Source organism: Equus asinus, unplaced genomic scaffold (genome assembly GCF_041296235.1).
Source record: "Equus asinus isolate D_3611 breed Donkey unplaced genomic scaffold, EquAss-T2T_v2 contig_815, whole genome shotgun sequence".
Taxonomy (NCBI): Eukaryota; Metazoa; Chordata; class Mammalia; order Perissodactyla; family Equidae; genus Equus; species Equus asinus.
The window spans coordinates 1-15000 of record NW_027225533.1 but is presented as its reverse complement, the minus strand read 5'-3'; the positions used below and the strand labels follow the sequence as shown (position 1 = coordinate 15000).

General features: G+C 56.5%; 1 long non-coding RNA gene across 1 annotated transcript; it reads right to left on the bottom strand.

Annotated features, from left to right (window-relative positions):
* Positions 1-4947: 4947 nt before the first annotated feature.
* Positions 4948-10239, bottom strand: LOC139044479 (uncharacterized). The gene is made up of 3 exons (XR_011501433.1): positions 10187-10239; positions 6510-6911; positions 4948-5218 (listed from the first exon to the last, which is right to left on the bottom strand). It is a non-coding gene; the product is annotated as an uncharacterized lncRNA (long non-coding RNA).
* Between the last annotated feature and the right edge of the window lie 4761 nt (positions 10240-15000).

The following is a 15000-nucleotide window of genomic DNA, read 5'->3' as shown; positions in this document are numbered from 1 at the left end:
CGCACCGAGCGCCGCGGGGCCGTGGGGCCGCGGGGCGCTCGGCCTTCTCGGAGCCCCGAGGGCTCCCTGGAGGCTGCGGACGAGCAGCCGCGAGGCCCCCGGGGCAGCCGCCCTGCCGGGTCGACCGGCGGCCCGGCCCGGACTCGGGCCCCGGGTCCCGTGGCGCGCGGGTCGACCAGATGTCCGCGCCGAGCGCCACATGGCTGCGGGTCGCTCCGGCTTCTCGCAGTCCCGAGGGTTCCGCGGGCACGTAGCTGCGAGACCCGGGCGGCTGCCCTCCGCCCGGCTCACGGGGCGCTCGTGTCCATCAGCTGGTCGTGCGGAAATCCCGTGGTTGGCCTCCCTCCCTCCCTCCCTCCCTCCCTCCCTCCCTCCCTCGTCCAGCCGCCACGTTTTCGGGGTTCGTGCGACTGGGATGAAATAGACCTTCCCAACGTCAATCGGAGATCATCCATCATACCTCTCGAGTCCCCAAAAGCCAAGAAACACGCCAACCAAAACGCTTTTATTATGCCAACGGTTCCCGTTTTCATTCCTATCGTTTAGGGAGGTTTGGTGGCAGCAGCGGCCGAAAGCAAAAGGAAACCCGAGGAAAGCGGCTCCATCCACCAGGGCTGTGTCTCATCGGTGCCGACGCAGGAGGGACGGGCTTCGTTCGTTCGTTCGCTGCGGCCCAAATTCCCGGGCCGCCCGAGGACCGCTCGCACCGGCCCGAGGGAGGGAGCCCCGGCAGGCAGGATGCCTCCGGGGAAATGGCCAAGTCGACCGCGCGACCCACAACCCGCCCGACTGGGGGCGAGAAGGAGCATGGAGGAGGACTCCGTCCCCTAGTCGGCAGACGGCCCCGGGACAGGGACGTTCGCCAAAACCTCCCCAAGGCCGCTTTCCGTGACCGAGTCGGCCTCCCCGCCTGTACTCGTCCCGGCCCGAGAAACGAGACGCGGGGTGGATCGGGACCAGGCCACGCACCAGGCCGGCCGGCGCGGCATCCTCCCTCCCCCGACCTGACCTGACCTGGACGAACGCCTCCCCATCGCCCGCCCCCGCGAGGCTGATCCGTCCGGCCGGTGAGGAGGCCGCTTGTCGGGCGCCACCTGCTGCCCGGCATCCTCTTATATAGTGTTCGAGGAGGTCGACCAGGTGGCCCGGCCTGGATTGGGGGGGGGGGGGCGCGGGGTGCGGTGTCCCGGGCGGCGGGGGACGGGGGGGGGGTAGGAGTGGAGAGGGAAAGGTGGGCGTGGAGAATGCCGGGGTCGGGGGTCGGCGCGGGGCGGGGCGGGAGTTGGGGATAGGGGAGGGGCGGGAGGCCGTCTGGACATGGAGGGTCGGAAGAGCGGTGGTGACAATGATTTTCATTATCATTTAGAAAGAAGAACGTGGACTTCTTTAGAGGAGTCCTTTGAATAGCTTCTCCATTTAGTTAACATACATCCAAATGGAGGTCGGGAAACTTGGGTCCTGTTAACATATGGATGGAAGTGGAAAGAACTATCGCGATGACCGTCCTTGTGTTTCTTTTATTTTTTCTTTCTTCCTGCTCCCCAAAGCCGCCCCCCCCACCCCCGCCCCGCCCCGCCCCGCCCCGCCCCGTCCCGTCCCGTCCCGTCCATAGTTGTAGGTTCCAGTGGTAGGTCTTTCGCGTTTCTGCTATGTGGGACGCCGCCTCGGCGTGGCTTGAAGGGCGATGCTGGGTCTGGGGCTGCGCCCAGGATCCGAACCGGTGAAAACCTGGGCCGTCGAAGCCGGGGGCCGGGGTGGGGGGCGCTACTTGACCGTTCGTCCACGGGCTCGGCCCCCGGCCCCTTGTTTTCTAGGGAGAGAGACAGAGAGACCCGATCCATTTTCCCTTGGCCTCTAAAGCGTGCGTGTGGTCGAAAGGCGACAGAGAGAGGGGTTCTGGTCCAGAAAGCCCCGACTGCGCCGCCGCGGGGATCGGTCGGTTCCGCCCGAACCGTCCGAGTCGGAAAGGAACGGACAGCTTTCCTCCTTTGGGCCCCTGACTTGGGACCGACAGGGGAAGAGGAACAGGCCTCTCTCCCTCACACCCTGGCCCCTTCCTCCAGGACGCCCTCCTTCTAGTCAGCCCGCCTCTGGCTTTTCCACACGCCGACGACCGCTCGTCGGCATGGACCCACCTTCCTTGGGGGACACCACCACACGACTCTCCCACTCGTCTGCCTGCCTTTCGTTGGCGTCGCTGCCAAAGGCGAGGGGTAGGGGTGGCGGTGGCAGGGACGGCAGGGGCCCAGCGGCTCTCTGGCGGGTGAGGAAGTCTTGCTGGTTCTCCTAGGTCGGTGATCTTTCTCGATCTCCACACACATTCTTCGTTTGGGGAGCCAAGAGACGCCCTCTGAGGAATCCCTATGGCCAGGGTCGATCACTTACTCGCTCACTGCCTCGGCCTCGGCCTCGGCCTCTGTCCATCTTGTCTCTCTCCCTCCCTCCCTCCCTCCCTCCCTCCCTCCCTCCCTCCCTCCCTCCCTCGTCGGTCTCTGTGTGTGGACGTCTAGGTGGAGGCGAGGCAGGGAGGCCACCCACCCACCCACCCACCCACCTACCTCGTGGTTTACCACACGCTCTACACGGAGGTAGAATTCCCATCCCACCGAATCCATCCTTTCCACGGGGCACAAGCCAGTGGCCTTCGGGAGTCTCTCTCCCCAAGGTGGCGCATCCGTCATGGCTATCTATTTCCAGAAGGTTTCCGTTTCCATCCCCTCCCCCCGAAAGAAAAAACGGCCCCACTCCCGGATCTGCCCCACCACGATCACCACCACCGCTGCCGCCGCCGCCGCCGCCGCCATCTGCTGTCGCCCTCTAGGGTTGGACCGTTCTAGCTCTCTCCTCTGTGTGGAATCGCAACGTAGGTCGCCTTGGATGTCTGGCACCTCTCACTTAGCAGAAGGTTTTGGAGGCTCAGGCTGGGCCACGCTTTGGCCCGGGTCAGTGTTCCGTTCCTCCGGATGGCTTCCTCGTTTTCCACGAGAAGGAGCCGTGAAGACGGAAAGGAAGGGCGGATGGATGGCTTTTCCCGTGCTACCGAGTCCCTCTCCCCTTTTCCCCAAAGCGTGAGGGGCGGTCGAGAGGATCGTCTCTGATGACAAAAGTCAGAGGCACCCCGGGTCAGACACCGTGCGAGGCGTTGGTGTGTTCTCGAGAGGAGAACACGTCCCCGTCAGCGTTTCCTGTCGTTCTCGTTCCGAAAGGATTCACGCGCCACCCCGTCTCCCTCAAGGTCTTAGGGCTGTCGTGCTCCGCAGCCGTCACGTGTCGTGGATCCTGGGCACCACCACGCCACCCCGCCCCCCCCCCCCGCCATAGCTGTCGATCGCTATGTGGCACGCCTACGTTTGCCCAAAAGAGCAGTCCGATGGACAGCGTGGTGCTTTTCCCAGCAGGCAGGCAGGTGAGAGTCACCCCTCTAGAAGGTTTCCAAGCCCCGTTCCATTCTCAGAGGCAGCTCCTTTGGCCATCAAGGAGGCAGGCGATGGGGGTGGGGGTGGGGATGGGGATGGGGCAGGGGCCTCTGTCCCTCTGTCGCGGTAGAAATGATTGGGAAAGGAGGGACAATGGGCGTAGGTCGACCATCCTGGGCGGTGGTGCTTTGGGAGCTTTTTCTAGAAGAAGGAGCGAACGGCGTTCCCTGGGAAGGGAGGAAACCAGAGGAGGTCCCCCTCAGACCGACCTGGCACGAGAAGGACACACACTCTCTCTCTCTCTCTCTCTCTCTCTCTCTCTCCCTTTTCTTCCTGACTTGAAATCAGGAGACAAAACTCCCCTGCCAAAGGGGCCCTCCCAAAACGGGGAGTGAGGAAGACCTCCTTCTCTTCACGGCTGAAGTTCTCCCTGCCTTTCCTGGACGGGAAGGATAGCACCTACGCCCGCTGCCGTCGGTGACTTTTAGTCCCCCTGGAGAGGAAGAAATTCTTTCCCGTGGCCGAACCCTGGCGGTTCGTTCGTGCTGCAGAGGACGTGACCCTCTCTGACACACCCAGGAACCTCCTCGCTCCGGGTCGAGGAGAGGGAGTTCTGTTCTGTGGTTTAGAATGGTGCTTAAAAAGGGATGTCGCTTACAAAGGGTCCTCGTCCCCCTTCCTAAACCTAAACGGACGGCTCGGCTCGGAGGCGTGAGATACGTTTCGCATCCTCCTCGTCGTCTTCACTCAAAGTTTTATTGGAGTTTGGAAGATTTTATTTTTTGTCTTTCCTTTTTCTCCCCAAAGCCCCCCGGTACGTAGTTGTGTGTTCTTCGCGGTGGGTCCTTCTAGCGGTGGTATGTGGGACGCCGCCTCAGCGTGGTTTGATGAGCAGTGCCGTGTCCGCGCCCGGGATCCGAACGAACCGATGAAACACTGGGCTGCCTGCAGCGGAGCGCGCGAACTTAACCACTCGGCCACGGGGCCAGCCCCTTACTGGATTTTCAAAACAACTCCGGGGGCCGGCCCGGTGGCGCGGCGGTGAAGTTCGCACGTTCTGCTCCGCCGGCCCCGGGTTCGCCGGTCCGGATCCCGGGCGCAGGACCCGGCACCGCTTGGCGAGCCACGCTGTGGCAGGCGTCCCACCTGGAAAGTAGAGGGGGATGGGCACGGATGTCAGCTCAGGGCCAGTCTTCCTCGGCCGACAGAGGAGGATTGGTGGCAGATGTTCGCTCAGGGCTCATCTTCCTCAAAAATAAAATAATAAATCGATTCGATAAAATGTCAAATAACACAACCGCGGGATCACGCTTAGAGTCACCCTTGGCCCGATGATGCCACTCCCCACCCCCCCCACCCCCCTGCCCCCCACCATTTGGAGGTGCCGTCAGTGGGATTCGTTCCTGTTTGTCCATCTTTCTTCCTCTTTTTTTTTTTTTTTTTAAAGACTGGCACCCGAGCTCATTGCCAATCTTTTCTTTTCTTTTTATTCCTCCTCCTTCTTCTTCTTCTCCCCAGAGCACCCCAGTACCTAGTTCTATATTCTCTTTGAGGGTCCCTCTGGTTCTGCCGTGTGGGACGCCACCTCAGCGTGGTTTGATGAGCGGTGCCGTGTCCGAGCCCAGGATCCGAACCTTCCAAGCCCCGGGCCGCTGAAGCGGAGCGTGCAAACTCAACCGCTCGGCCACGGGGTCAGCCCCTCCCTTCCTTCCTTCCTTCCTTCCTTCCTTCCTTCCTTCCTTCCTTCCTTCCTTCCTTCCTAAGGAGGAGGAGGCAGGCACTGTGTGAAGTCGCCAGTGAGTCTGTGGAAAGAGACGGAGGATTTCCCATGGGAAGCCGGGGCGGGGGACACGGACCGATGTCGTGCGAACTTGAAGGTGAAAGATCAAAAAACCCACACACGCCTAGAGCGGCGGGTTGCCCGTTAGGAGTTTGCTTGCCGGGCCCATAACGCAGGGCTCATCGATGAGCCAAACCGTCCGTGATCCTCAAGCAGTCTAGTAGGGTTAGAGAAAGGAGGGGGGCACTCTTTCTGCCCCAGATGAGGCGAGTTTCTCAGACAGCCACCCTGCCCCAACATCTCCCCTCCCTGCCTCCCGGCCCTTGGTGGACTGCGGCCTAAGGGTGGGGGAATTGAAGAAAGCCGTTCAATGGAAAAAAGCCCGAGGCCATGGGAGAGAGCTTCCTGCACTTGAATGAAGCCCTGACGCCAGGCCCATCGGAATGAATGGGCCTGACCTCCCCCCCCCCCCCCCCCCCCCCCCCCTCCCAGGCTGGCGACTCGGCAGTGGAAGGCTAGGGGTTTCTTCCGAAATGGTGAACCGGCCCCCTTGTCCACAGGAAAACCACACACGGGTACAGCCTAGGCCGGATCTCAGGCCAAGTCGTCAGGGTGGCAAGATGATGGCGGATGAGAGGAAACTTGTTCTGGGACCGCACCGCCCCCCCCCCATCGCCTCTCTGGCTGAGAAGAGGGCTGGGGAGCGGTGAGGGTCAGGGGGAGAGTGGGGGCGGGGCCGGGACAGGGACCACCGGGCAGTAGGACGGGAGTAGCCCTGAGGCCTGCCTGCCTGCTTCCTTCCCTGCCGGCGCAGGGCTGAGAGAGGCACGGGGCACGCTGGCTCCTGCCCCTTCACTCATTCGGGAAGCCTCCTGTTGTTGCTCCTGAGGTGCCGGCTGCGGTGACAGACAGAGCAAAACTCCTCTCTCTGTCTATTTCTTCAAAGGCCCGAGTCTGAGCTACGACAGATTCCCCTGTGGCTCAACCCGCAACCTCCCATCCTGCCAGACCAGACCCCTTGTCTAAAAACCTCCACTGGAGGAGCTCTTCCACCTGACTCGGAAAGGAAACACCAGCCCCGCCTCAGCCTCACACCCACCACCACCACCACCACCCGCCCCCCCCCCCCCGCCCCACTCTCCTCCGGACCCAGATACCTAACAGAGGGAACAAAAATCCAAAAATCCTGCTGCTCTCCTTCTACCACCTCCACTTCAGAAGAGTCAGTCTCCCCCGAACACCTCAGACTCTGTGACTTCCCGCGGCCTCCCTTTCCCCGTCCCCATTCTCTCCCCGGACGGGCCCCATCTTACACTTGAACGACAGCTCCACCGCTCGGGGCAGCTGGACACGATGTCCCAAAGTGGCCCGGACGGTAGCCTGGTCGATTCCAAAGGACCCACGCACGCAGTCGGCCATAAACGTGGTGTGGAGATCGTGGACGTTTGCGGGCCTCTGATGAAATCGCTGCTCCGGGGACCCCGGCGTCTAGGACCCGTCTTCTCCGTGTTCTTCACACCGTTGCTCCTGGGCCGGTTATTCTCTTCCCTCTCACTGACCTTAACGTTTTGTCTCTGCCATTGAATTTTGACTGTGCGAATGTGACTTGCCGCTGTAGGGCTGCGTGGATCTCTCAGGCATCCTGCTGTGCCGTGCGGGGGGGGGGGGGGGGAATCCTTGGTGGGTGGGTCGATAGACGTCCCTTTGGTTGTGCCCTGGAGGGGAGAGACAGAGGGGACGACTCAATCCACCACGAACGCTGATGTCGCTCCGATAAACCTGTAGCGGTGATTCTAGTTTATGGCCCGTGTCCTGAAAATAACTTCCCGAAGGGCCAGCCCGGCGGCACAGCGGTTAAGTTCGCACGTTCCGTTTTGTCAGCCAGGGGTTCGCAGGTTCGGATCCAGGGTGCGGACGTGGCGCCGCTTGGCGAGCCACGCTGTGGTCAGCGTCCCGCCTATCAAGGGGAGGGGGATGGGCACGGATGTTAGCTCGGGACCACTCTCCCGGGGCAAAAAGAGGAGAATTGGCAGCAGGTGTCAGCTCGGGGCTCGTCTTCCTCGAAAAATAAATTAATTAAATTAATAAAAACAACTTCCCAAACCTCTCTGATAACTTGAAGCTTTGAAGTTTTGCGAGGTGAAATCAGGTGATAAAAAAGTCCACGGACGGGGGCGGCCCCGTGGCCGAGTGGTTAAGTTCACAAGCTCCCCTTCGGCGGCCCAGGGTTTTGCCGGTTCAGATCCCGGGCACGGCACGGACACGGCACCGCTCGTCGGGCCGTGTGGAGGCGGCGTCCCACATGCCACAACTGGAAGGGCCCTCAACTAAGATAGACAACTATGTCATGGGGGGGATTGGGGGAGAAAAATCGGGAGGGGGGGAAAAGAAAACAAAAACGGAAGATTGGCAACAGGCGTTAGCTCTGTGAGGGCCGATCTTCCTCACCCAAAAACTAAAGTGAGATGAAATCAAATAAAGCGAAGGAAAAGATAAACCTATGAAATCCCATGTTTCTAAAAGTGGCCAAGTGTTTAGAAATTGGCCAAGCGACGGAATGCTCATGGGAAGGACAGTTCCTAATTGCTGGCTTCTTAGTTTTCACCAAAATTAAGGTTCGTGAGGGTTAAAAAATCTACTTAACAAATGCGATGAAAGCCACTAGGCCGGCCCGGTGGCGCGCTGGTTAAGTGTGCCTGTTCCGCTTCGCCGGCCCGGGGTTCGCCAGTTCGGATCCCGGGGGTGGACGTGGCACCGCTGGGCGAGCCACGTGGTGGTAGGCGTCCCACATATGAAATAGAGGAAGATGGGCACGGAGGTGAGCTCAGGGCCAGCCTTCCTCGGCAAAAAGAGGAGGATTGGCAGCAGTTAGCTCAGGGCTCATCGTCCTCAAAACAAAACAAAACAAAACAAAAAGCCACTAAAAGTGAATATGGGAAACATCTTTGTGTTCAAGGAAAGTGAGATGGCTGCCTTCAGGCAAGAGGGCCTAAAAAGTAAAGATCGTTTTGTCTGTGAAAAGGTGATCAAAGTTTCACGGGGAAAATAATCTGAGAAAAAGGCCTGTTCGTGGTCAAGTGGCCTAAAATTGGAACGAGTGGACAGATAGAAATGGCGAGCGATAGGATCTATGGGAGTCTATGAGGAAGCCATTGGGTGTCGGCCTAATTCGGCCTGACAGTGTTTTTCGAAAAGGGCCTGACGTGGCCGTCGAGCACGCATCGCATCGTAGATCCGCTTTACACATTTCCTACGGCAAGAACCAATGCCCTTAAGGGAAAGGAGCAGCTTCCCCGTGCTCGGGCCTTTCCTTAAGGAGAGGCATCTTTCCTTAGGCTAGGAGCGGATGGTTGCGCTCACCTTTGACCATCCGGCTCCCCTGTGACCACCCAGGCCCAGACAACCGACCTGCCACCCAGCAGTGTCTGTCGATCGCTGTGCCGACAGAGCAGTCTCGCGACTATCATCCAAGGGACCTTTCGATCCTATGTGAAACGTCCTCTCTGGGGGTCTAGAAGCACTCTGTACACCCCACTTCCCGGGCACCCTCTCTTCCTTCGGGAAGAAAGGCCCCGGGCCACAGTCCTCACATTTTAGCTCAGAATAAACGCACCCCGATTTTCACGGATAGATTGGTTCCGGATTATTTCCGTCGACAGAATGGAATCAAGTCAATGAGTTTCAAGATCGGAGGGAAGCTGATGCAAAATCAGAATTTGTTTTTCTCACTCCCGAAAGGATACTTTTCTCTAACTTCTAGTCTCCTCCTGATAAAGACATTGGAAAAGGTTTCTCTTGACCTCTGAGGGAATCGACACCAAAGACAGAGATCCTCCATTTTGTCAGAATGATTTCCTAGGCCTCCAATGGAGGAGGCCTCCCTCGGACGGGAGCTCAGCTTTTGTTTTGCAACAGTTTTCCTCTCTCTGCTTGCCTTTAACATCTCCTTTCCCGTTCTTCTTTTTTGGAAGGGAAATACGTGCACCGCTGGGGAAAAAAAAAAAAAAAAGAATTTTCTAAATGACCAAAGAAGATCTACGACTGTTGTTATTTTGGTTTCACGGAGCAGTTCCACGTCCACATTTACTCCATTTTAAACACCCACACACACTCACAGCACGGCGCTGTGAGGATGTCCCGGGGAACTCGATTTGTGGAGGGAATGGCTGTGAGGTCTCTGCCCCCCAACCCCCACCATTTGGGTGCTTCTGCTTGTTGATGAGGACGGGAAGCCCTGCTGAAATCCATATTCTTATCACCACACGTGCATCTGCACCCATGCTCCCCCCCGTGTGTCGTCTTTGGGCTTTGCTGTGGCCCCGTGCGGAGGGAGACCTGTTTTGTGTTGTAAACTTTTCCGCGGCCAAGCGGCTCGGTCCTTTCCTCTACGACTTGTGGGCTCTGTCTGTCCGTCTGCCTTAGAGAGACCCTCTGGGCCGGAAGTGACAGGCTGCACACAATTCCTGACAGACTGCGGACAATTCCTCCGTCGTCACGGTCCTTCTCTGATGACGTGCATGGTTTCGGTTTGACAGCGACCCCCACCCCCCACCCCGCCGTGATTTTCTAAGTCCTCCCGGGAGCCCGGGAAGTGCTCGGGCCGCTCCGGGAAGCGGGGGCCGGCAGCCCCGGCCTGCCCCGTGGCATCTCCGGGGACTTTTCCACCTCTGTCCGCGTCAGCCAGCCGGCAGCCCCGCGCCCGGCCCGGCCCAGAAGTCACGTGGGGAGTCTGTCCCCTTCCTGGCAAGCCCACCCACCCCACCCCCCTCCCCGCCGATTTTCCAACACCTCCTTCTGCGCCCAGGGTTGCCCTGTGCTGCCTGGGAGCTCCGAGGTGGACACCCTGGGGCCTCACGTGGTGACCTCCCGGCCGCCCCAAGCGGGCCCAGAGAGAAAGAGAGAGAGAGAGAGACAGAGAGAGACAGAGACAGAGACAGAGACAGAGAGAGACAGAGACAGAGACAGAGACAGAGACAGAGAGAGACCTGACCCGGCGGTGGGCTCAGGCTGTGCACTCTCGCTGGCTGGTGACCCGGTTCCCTCCCGCTGACCCCTCCGCGCCGGTCGTTGGGCGCCATCTGGCGGCCGCTTTTACAGAGTGGCCCTCCTCCGGAGCCCCGGCGACATGAGCAAGGGATGGGACTCGCAGGACGTCTGTGTGGTTTCCAGTGTGGGGCTGTGTGGAACAGAGCTGCTAAGAACATTCATGCCCCGGATTCTGTGTGAATGAACAGGAACGTGGCCGCAGCCCCCACCCCGCCCCCCGCCCCAGCCCCCGGGAGTGGTGGGAGTGGTGCCCTCCAGACCACCCTCGGGTTGGATGCCTCCCTCCCTGGAAGGACTCACGGGACTCCACAAAAGCTGACTTCCTGGAGGTCCAGCGGAGACCCCCAAGGCCCAAGGCCCCCCCCCCCACCCACCCACCACAGATCACTGTGGAAGCCTTAACGACCCAAGGCTCCAGCTACATACAGACGCTCTTAGGAGGCAAGATACACCAAAGGCTTATGTAGGTTGCCACTTTCGGTGGTTGTTTCCGCGGCGTGTCAGTTTTGGAACCCGCCACGCCCTTTTTCACAGAGGCCATACCGTTTCCCTTCACCACCAGTGAGGCGTGAGTGACTGACTTGGCTTCTCCGCGACCTGACTAGCAGTTTGATCCTGTTCCGGTATTTGGAAGAAGGCAGTCTCACCCATGTGTCCCCACAATGTCTCCCTCTAATTTTCTCACTTGCTTTTCCAGGGAACAGCTCACATCTTTTCATGCGCTTATCGGTCATCCATGCGTACCTCCTCCACCCCAGGTGAAAGTGCCTGCTCTGTCTATTGGTCTTCCATTCGTTTTGTATTTTTCAGTGTTGATTTCCCCCGGGTCTCCACTCCATTGTGGGTTTTGTTTTTTGTTTTTTGTTTTTTGTTTTTTTTTTTGCTTAAAGATTGTCACCTGAGCTAGGCACTGTTGCGCTGCTTCCTCAGTTTCAGAGGGTACCTTTTTCAGGGTTGCTTTTTGACCGGGTCTCCTCGCCATTGTATTTTTTTATTTTTTTTTTTTTTGCTTAAAGATTGCCACCTGAGCTAGCCTCTGTTGCCCATCTTCTTCGGTTTCAGAGGGTAGATTTCTCAGTGTTGCTTTTTCGCCAGCTCTCCACGCCCTGGCGTCTTTTTTTTTTCTGCTTGAAGGCTGCAACCTGAGCTAGCTTCTTTTGCCCATGTTCCTCAGTTTCAGAGGGTGGATTTCTCCGTGTTGCTTTTTCCCAGGTCTCCACACCCTTGTGTGTTTCTTTGGCTTAACGATTGCCACCTGAGGTAGCCACTGTTGCCCATCTTCGTCCGTTTCAGAGGGTGGATTTCTCAGTGTTGCCTTTTCGCCAGCTCCCCACGCCCTTGTGTGTTTCTTTTGCTTAAAGATTGTCACCTGAGCTAGGCACTGTTGCCCTGCTTCCTCAGTTTCAGAGGGTACCTTTTTCAGGGTTGCTTTTTCACCGGGTCTCCTCGCCATTGTATTTTTTTATCTTATTTTTTTTGCTTAAAGATTGCCACCTGAGCTAGCCTCTGTTGCGCTTCTTTCTCAGTTCTAGAGGGTAGATTTCTCCGTGTTGCTTTTTCCCCAGGTCTCCACGCACTTCCTTTTATTTTTCCTTAAAGATTGCCACCTGAGCTAGCCTCTGTTGCCCATCTTCGTCGGTTTCAGAGGGTAGATTTCTCACTGTTGCTTTTTTGCCAGGTCTGCACGCCCATGTGTTTTTTTTCTGCTTAAAGGTTGCAACCTGAGCTAGCTTCTTTTGCCCATGTTCGTCAGTTTCAGAGGGTGGATTTCTCCGTGTTGCTTTTTCCCCAGGTCTCCACACCCTTGTGTGTTTCTTTGGCTTAACGATTGCCACCTGAGCTAGCCTCTGTTGCCCATCTTCCTCAGTTTCAGAGGGTGGATTTCTGAATGTTGCTTTTTCCCCAGGTCTCCACGCCCTTGTGTGTTCTTTTGCTTAACGATTGCCACCTGAAGCCAGCCTCTCTTGCCCATCTTCCTCAGTTTCAGAGGGTAGATATTTCAGGGTTGCTTTTTCCCCAGGTCTCCACGCCTTTGGGTTTTGTTTTTGCTTAACGATTGCCACCTGAGCTAGCCTCTGTTGCCCATATTCGTCCGTTTCAGAGGGTGGATTTCTCAGTGTTGCCTTTTCCCCAGGTCTCCACGCCCTTGTGTGTTTCTTTTGCTTAAAGATTGCCACCTGAGCTAGCCTCTCTTGCCCATGTTCCTCAGTTTCAGAGGGTAGATATTTCAGGGTTGCTTTGTCCCAGGGCTCCACGCCTTTGTGCTTTGTTTTTGCTTAAGGATTGCCACCTGAGGTAGCCTCTCTTGCCCATCTTCCTCAGTTTCAGAGGGTGGATTTCTCCGTGTTGCTTTTTCCCCAGGTCTCCACGCCCTTGTGTGTTTCTTTTGCTTAACGATTGCCACCTGAGCTAGCCTCTGTTGCCCATCTTCGTCCGTTTCAGAGGGTGGATTTCTCAGTGTTGCCTTTTCGCCAGCTCCCCACGCCCTTGTGTGTTTCTTTTGCTTAAAGATTGTCACCTGAGCTAGGCACTGTTGCCCTGCTTCCTCAGTTTCAGAGGGTACCTTTTTCAGGGTTGCTTTTTGACCGGGTCTCCTCGCCATTGTATTTTTTTATCTTATTTTTTTTGCTTAAAGATTGCCACCTGAGCTAGCCTCTGTTGCGCTTCTTTCTCAGTTCTAGAGGGTAGATTTCTCCGTGTTGCTTTTTCCCCAGGTCTCCACGCACTTCCTTTTATTTTTCCTTAAAAATTGCCACCTGAGCTAGCCTCTGTTGTCCATCTTCGTCGGTTTCAGAGGGTAGATTTCTCACTGTGGCTTTTTTGCCAGGTCTGCACGCCTTGTGTTTTTTTTCTGCTTAAAGGTTGCAACCTGAGCTAGCTTCTTTTGCCCATGTCCCTCAGTTTCAGAGGGTGGATTTCTCCGTGTTGCTTTTTCCCCAGGTCTCCAGACCCTTGTGTGTTTCTTTGGCTTAACGATTGCCACCTGAGGTAGCCTCTGTTGCCCATCTTCCTCAGTTTCAGAGGGTGGATTTCTGAATGTTGCTTTTTCCCCAGGTCTCCACGCCCTTGTGTGTTTCTTTTGCTTAACGATTGCCACCTGAAGCCAGCCTCTCTTGCCCATCTTCCTCAGTTTCAGAGGGTAGATATTTCAGGGTTGCTTTTTCCCCAGGTCTCCACGCCTTTGGGTTTTGTTTTTGCTTAACGAGTGCCACCTGAGCTAGCCTCTCTTGCCCATGTTCCTCAGTTTCAGAGGGTAGATATTTCAGGGTTGCTTTGTCCCCAGGGCTCCACGCCTTTGTGCTTTGTTTTTGCTTAAGGATTGCCACCTGAGGTAGCCTCTCTTGCCCATCTTCCTCAGTTTCAGAGGGTGGATTTCTCCGTGTTGCTTTTTCCCCAGGTCTCCACGCCCTTGTGTGTTTCTTTTGCTTAAAGATTGCCACCTGAGCTAGCCTCTGTTGCCCATCTTCGTCCGTTTCAGAGGGTGGATTTCTCAGTGTTGCCTTTTCGCCAGCTCCCCACGCCCTTGTGTGTTTCTTTTGCTTAAAGATTGTCACCTGAGCTAGGCACTGTTGCCCTGCTTCCTCAGTTTCAGAGGGTACCTTTTTCAGGGTTGCTTTTTCACCGGGTCTCCTCGCCATTGTATTTTTTTATCTTATTTTTTTTGCTTAAAGATTGCCACCTGAGCTAGCCTCTGTTGCGCTTCTTTCTCAGTTCTAGAGGGTAGATTTCTCCGTGTTGCTTTTCCCCAGGTCTCCACGCACTTCCTTTTATTTTTCCTTAAAAATTGCCACCTGAGCTAGCCTCTGTTGCCCATCTTCGTCGGTTTCAGAGGGTAGATTTCTCACTGTTGCTTTTTTGCCAGGTCTGCACGCCCATGTGTTTTTTTTCTGCTTAAAGGTTGCAACCTGAGCTAGCTTCTTTTGCCCATGTCCCTCAGTTTCAGAGGGTGGATTTCTCCGTGTTGCTTTTTCCCCAGGCCTCCAGACCCTTGTGTGTTTCTTTGGCTTAACGATTGCCACCTGAGGTAGCCTCTGTTGCCCATCTTCGTCCGTTTCAGAGGGTGGATTTCTCAGTGTTGCCTTTTCGCCAGCTCCCCACGCCCTTGTGTGTTTCTTTTGCTTAAAGATTGTCACCTGAGCTAGGCACTGTTGCCCTGCTTCCTCAGTTTCAGAGGGTACCTTTTTCAGGGTTGCTTTTTGACCGGGTCTCCTCGCCATTGTATTTTTTTATCTTATTTTTTTTGCTTAAAGATTGCCACCTGAGCTAGCCTCTGTTGCGCTTCTTTCTCAGTTCTAGAGGGTAGATTTCTCGTGTTGCTTTTTCCCCAGTCTCCACGCACTCCTTCTATTTTCCTTAAATTGCCACCTGAGCTAGCCTCTGTTGTCCATCTTCGTCCGTTCAGTGGTGGATTTCTCCGTGTTGCTTTTCCCCAGGTCTCCACACCCTTGTGTGTTTCTTGGCTTAACGATTGCCAACCTGAGGTAGCCTCTGTTGCCCATCTTCCTCAGTTTCAGAGGGTGATTTCTGAATGTTGCTTTTTCCCCAGGTCTCCACGCCCTTGTGTGTTTCTTTTGCTTAACGATTGCCACCTGAAGCCAGCCTCTCTTCCCATCTTCCTCAGTTTCAGAGGGTAGATATTTCAGGGTTGCTTTTTCCCCAGGTCTCCACGCCTTTGGGTTTTGTTTTTGCTTAACGATTGCCACCTGAGCTAGCCTCTGTTGCCCATATTCGTCCGTTTCAGAGGTGGATTTCTCAGTG